A 5,785-nucleotide genomic window follows, 5' to 3' on the forward strand; every position below is an offset into this window, starting at 1 on the left:
TTGTGTTGTTATCTCTAGCGCGGCTTGATTTGTGCCCATTGTCTACAGATCAGTTCACAAGTCCTTGAGAGTTCTAAAGGTCTTTGAAACAGATTAGTTGTTATTAGTTATAATAACATTTCTTTTCAATGCTGCTGGAGAATCCTGGATCATGGATAAAAAGGTAAGTTTTTTTTATATACAGTTACGAAGGTCGGATGTCAGAAAGAAATAGTATCAAGTCTGTAATAAATCCCCCTTTACAGGCCATGAGAGAGTTTTTGTTACCAGTGAGCTTTTGTACAGTATGTAACTCTGGTACCAGTCCCTGTTATCATTAGTGACATCTTAACCAATGGTGCTGCCGACTCACATGTGGGGATTCTGGACACTCTGCGGGGCACTCGGCCCGGGGGTCTGGCAGCAGGAGGGGACACCACTATCTGCCTGTCCTCCTCAGGCTCAGCAGGCCCGTTAGAATAGATCAGTTGCTGTCCCACTACACTCACATCTGAGGTCACCCCTGCAAAACAAGGTCAAAATATCTCAACACCCTTCAGAAATGTCACCCTTTTCACCAATCTCACAACACCACAGCCCACAGTAGCAGACACACTGACACTCGCACCAACCTCAACAAAAGGAGGGCAAATGCAAGAACCGACTAAGAAGTAAAATAGGCAAGTTCTTTATTTCTTTATCTCTTAAACTCTAAATGAGTCCCAGCAGACAGGAAGTTTCAACCTCTACTGTCCTGTACTGCTCAAACCTAGAGCTGTACTGATTAGGTTACTTTCCATTTTGCCCAGTCCCACAGATGGTTACTCAGCACACACTCATACACACAACCAAATACATTCAAACAAATGACAGGCCAGCAGCTCCAGCTGTCAGCACCTTGGTTGGGGCTGTACTCCACTCTCGAAGCAGCCATCAGCTTTCTGGAGGGGACTCCAGCCAAGCGAGGCCTTGCTACTGATGAAGGGGAGTTATCGGACCTGCAGGCAAGACACAAATGGAGACACAGTGGAGAAAAGTGAAAAAATGATAAACACTGCTCTGTCATCTTTACAGAGTTGGAGCAGTGTTGTCAACTGTGTTCACTCCCTTGCCAAGTTCACAGTCCTGCTTTGAAGCACATAAAACCACAAAAGATGCAAGCTTGGACAACAACAAGCTAATTTGATCAACACTCTTCACTCCAGCCCTCACAAAAAAACAGAAAAGATGTTTCTAAAAGTAGTAGGCTACCTGTGTGGCAGTAAGCAAAAACTGAGTAACAAGTTTGGAAAACGAGCTTCAGTGCACTGTTTATAAAAGCCACAACCGTCTTAAGCTGTAAGGGCAGCATTTTAATTGCTCTGAATGTGTCTGCAATGTGTACATTTCTGAGGGCCGTGTGTCATGGACAGACCTGGGTTGGGCGTTTGGCGGCACAGGCTTGATTCCATTGGAGAAACAGCGAGAACGCACGAGCGTGGCTTTAGTTAGCACAGGGCAATTCTCAAGGGCTTCACCTGAAGGACACAGTAGGAAAGGCATTCATGAAAAATAAAAAAAGCAACTAGATCACATTTATTTTCTAACCACTTTATTTAATTTAGTGTTGCAGATAGCACGCCAGGAAGTGAGCCAGTGCTCACCACTGTACCACCAGCTGGAAGGAAAACTAAAAGATACTCCAGAACCAGGGTTGAGAAACATTGCTTTAATACTGATCAGTTACAAATATCAGTCTCTGAAGAGGAATAATCTTACTCCCTAGCTTGCTGCCAAGTTCAGAACAAGCTGCTACTGTATTTTGCCATGACAGAGTTTGGGACAGGGGAGAAGAAATAGAGGCAGCAGAGGGCAGATGCATTGAAAAGCCAGGAATCAACAAAACAGGTGACCACACAAACACCAATAATGGGAATCAGTGCACATTGGCAAAGCAGGTTAATCCCATCAAAGCTCTGTTAATTTAGTCTTAATTTCAATTTATCTTGATCACATCCTCAGCTCTGACAGGGACAGCAGAAAATCTTTTTGTTCAGCAACTGCTAATCATGCAAGACCTCTCAATGTGCCTGGTGTTTCATGCATATAGCACTGCACACCCACAACCCACTTCACCTCCTCCAGCCCTGCCAACATACTGCATGTTACTGACACAGACTACTCCCTACCAGGAGCACATGTCTTTTTCCTCACACAAGGAGGGAAATGTACTTCACTTTCCTTTACCACACCATGGACAGAAATGTTTGGAATGATTTTGGTGGAGTTAATGCAAGCCTAAATTACTCCTTTTTCTCTGGATTCAGAATTAGCTAAAGAATTCAAAATAGACTGTATACACACTGATAACTACAGTTCTCAACTCATTACTCAGCCTGAAATTAATAGTCTAGAAAGTCTAGAAATAAATCAGGTACTTACCAATGCATTTGGCACGTTTGGCATTTTTCTGACTTATATTAATTGTTCTAGTGAACTGCAGGTCTTTCTCAGAGGAGCCAGTCAGTTGGGGAGACCGGGGATCTCTGTCCATCTGAGAGGCAGGAACAATGAAGTTCTTAGTGCTTGTTAATGCTTAATGTATGATTTCCAGAAAAACAGCAGTTTTTGTAGCAAATGCATGTTTTATTAATTTACATATTTTATCATTTCCATGTACTGTAATTGAATCTGAATATCCTTAAATATTTTATGTAGAAAGAGTGCAAGAGACATTTAAAACATGTAGATCAGTTTTAGTTGCTATGTTGACAGACAGCTGATATAGTGATAATTTGTATTCAATTTAAGTACAGTTCTCAGCTCATCATCTCCACTTTCATTTCTTTGGAGAACATGAACCTGAGGACTCAAGAACAGTAGAAGCTTATGTAATCTCCTTCTCTTCCAAGGAGTCCAAACAGTAAAATCCTGTTTGCTTCAATAACATGTCCAAATTTGGACAGTGATATCACTGGATCCAGTCTACTTACTTAACACAGTTTTCATTACAAACTATTCTGATTTGCTACTTTAAAAATGACAAGTATTAAAACTGACACTCAAGCAAAACTCCTCAAAGAGTTGTGATGTGTTATATGTACTCAACTCAAGCATTACAATAGTAACATTGCATATTGACAGATGTAATGGAATGTATAAATCAAACACGAAAAATATGGGATTACAAACATTCAGACCTGTATAGACTGTCCTAAATCTCTTCTTAATGATTTCATAAACCAAAATGCAGCAAACTCTAAGCAGGCAGTTCTATTCTATAATTTACAACTGGAGAAGCAGTAATAGGGGGCTGTAATTACTGCTAACATTATCTATTTGCTGATTTGTACTTGCAGAGTTTATAAGCAGCATGTTTATAAAAGATGAATGTTAATGCAACTCAGCTCCTTGATGATTTTAAAAAAATATTAGACATACAGATTGTAATCTGAAGAACAAAGAGAAGCCACCCCTAACTGTATATAGATCCCATTTCTAGCTGCTACTTCAAGGAGCCCAGATTGGGCCTTAAGACACCTAACTAGGAATCCTGTTGAAAGCACCCACAGCTCTCCAAAGTAACAAGCAGCCCAGCCATTTTATTGAAGCATCAATACCACGGCATGTTTCAAGAATTAATTCTCTTTTAGTTTCAAGTTGTGGCTCTTTTGCTACAAAAACTGCTTGACCCTATCTATCTACACTCCTTGGATTTTTAAAAACTAGAATATCTCTCACATCTTTCATTTTTATGGATTTACCAATCGACTGAACTATAAAAGTCTGAACATTTAATTACCTAATGTAAGTTTAGAGGTACTGTATAGTGAATACAAATGAATGCAGTATTATAAATGAGATTTTACTCCTGTTGCAAACCTTATGTATTGCTTCAATGCTGAAGGGAGTAAGCTACACACTTCTTGTTTTATACCCAAACATTTTGTTTGTAATTTTATTGTTCTAATTAACATGAAAAAATCATCATAAACACCCAGATGCCTATATTACAATCCTGTCTGGCGATTGATATTACCTATGTGATATGTATACCGATTATTAATCTTTATTTTACATAGCAGTTTTCAGAAAACATTGTTTCTTAGGAAAGTGCACATTCAGGAGAGATCATTGTACCAAATAAATCAATATACAGAAGACAACATGCAGAATACATCATAAGATCTATGTGACTGCCAGGGTCTTAAGGTCAGATCTGAAAACAGACTACAAGGTGAGACTACTAGAAAGCCTTATCATGCACTGTTCATAATCTGGTAGAGAGGACAAAAACTTGGCAATATCAGAAGAAAAGACAGTGTGATCAGGGAATTAATTTATTGGGACCATAAAACATAAGAAAAAAAGGTACTTTGAAGTCTGAAAGAAATTCAGTAGAGATACGGATTGTGCATACAGAGTATGTACTGTATTTCATGACATGGGTGACGTTTTCTAGAAGAACTGGCACAAGAAGAACTAGACAGAACTGGCTACTAGATGTTTAACGGGAAAGATGTATTTTCTTAATACGATGTGTGGTTCTGGTGTAAAAAAAACGTCTTACAGTAGGTGAATAAAGTAAGCACACATTCAAAAGTAACAAGACCAGTGCTCGAATTCACACCCCACTGTTTTTTTATATCGTTTTTGGGTATGTTTGTATTTCTATTGATAAAAATATGAATGAAGATACTGCTTCGCTTGAAAAAAACGTTTCTGTTGCTCCGATCCTCGGACAGTGATGCGTTTGCGACTTCCATCTCTTACAGGCGGTCGCATCGGTTCACCACGTGCTGGAAAGCGTCGCTACACCCCCATGCCCTCCCACAAGTTTGTACAAATCTTGAACTGTACAAATTTACATCTTCATTGATATACACATCGATTTTTATCAAACGAATTCGTTGCTTTCAGGATAGTTAAACGGGAGCTCATTCTGGTGCTCTCATGCTTCTTCCTCTGCATACCTTCTGCACAAAGTAGCGTGTAGAAGGGCACCGTTTGCACGACATTTTACTGAAGCTGGTCGTAACGGAAAATCGACAGATTTCCGCGGACACCCAATGTAAAAAAACAGTATTTTTTACCACTTTGGTTACACAGTGTAGAAACAAGCAGTCCAATTCAGAAAATAGACTTCGCCTGATCTTTACCAAGTTGCAGGGTTGCAGATGGGCAGTAACCGCACAAAAATAAAACTCTGTCGCTGCCATGCAAGTTTTTTTTCTGCACCATAGTTTACTGTTCTTGTGTTACACGCACGTCATATTAATTTACTTTAAAAATATTATACCAGACTATTTCTAACTAATAGAAAAATAGTGAAACACTAATGTTATACCAGATAAAGTCTCAGTGAAAGCAACTTCTCTTAAAGGGTACTGTAACTACTCCTAAAATCTATAGGTACCTTTCTGCTTTGCTGCGGTATTCCTAATCCGGGAAGGTTTTGCTGCAATAGTTTGCCACTCTCTTGACCATTACTACCGGGCGTACAATACGTTTTTTTTATATATTTTATATATGCCCTGACGAAGAGAATGAGCTAAAGCAATAACCTATGAGAAACTACGATCATTTTAACCCCTTGAGCAATCCGTCACTCTCTCAGTAATAATGCAATTGTGAGTTCAGAGATGACGCGCTGATCGCTGCGTGGCGCTTTACAGATTGAGCACGTGACCTATATAAGACGCGATCTGCGAAAATGACGTTCAGGTTAATTGAAAACAAATGCTCGGGTAAAAAAAAATATTTTGCAACTTTGGAATTTGGAAAATGCAATTCCAATTACAAAATCCGACCTCGTTCATCTTTTTTG

The 5,785-nt window shown here is 39.4% G+C and overlaps 1 long non-coding RNA gene across 1 annotated transcript; it reads right to left on the minus strand.

Moving 5' to 3' along the window:
* Window positions 1-1,396: 1,396 nt before the first annotated feature.
* LOC138237854 (uncharacterized) lies at window positions 1,397-5,462 on the minus strand. Its single transcript, XR_011189165.1, has 3 exons — window positions 5,375-5,462; window positions 2,401-2,512; window positions 1,397-1,496 (listed from the first exon to the last, which is right to left on the minus strand). It is a non-coding gene; the product is annotated as an uncharacterized lncRNA (long non-coding RNA).
* Window positions 5,463-5,785: the final 323 nt, after the last annotated feature.

This window comes from Lepisosteus oculatus, chromosome 3 (genome assembly GCF_040954835.1).
Source record: "Lepisosteus oculatus isolate fLepOcu1 chromosome 3, fLepOcu1.hap2, whole genome shotgun sequence".
In the NCBI taxonomy this organism is placed as follows: domain Eukaryota; kingdom Metazoa; phylum Chordata; class Actinopteri; order Semionotiformes; family Lepisosteidae; genus Lepisosteus; species Lepisosteus oculatus.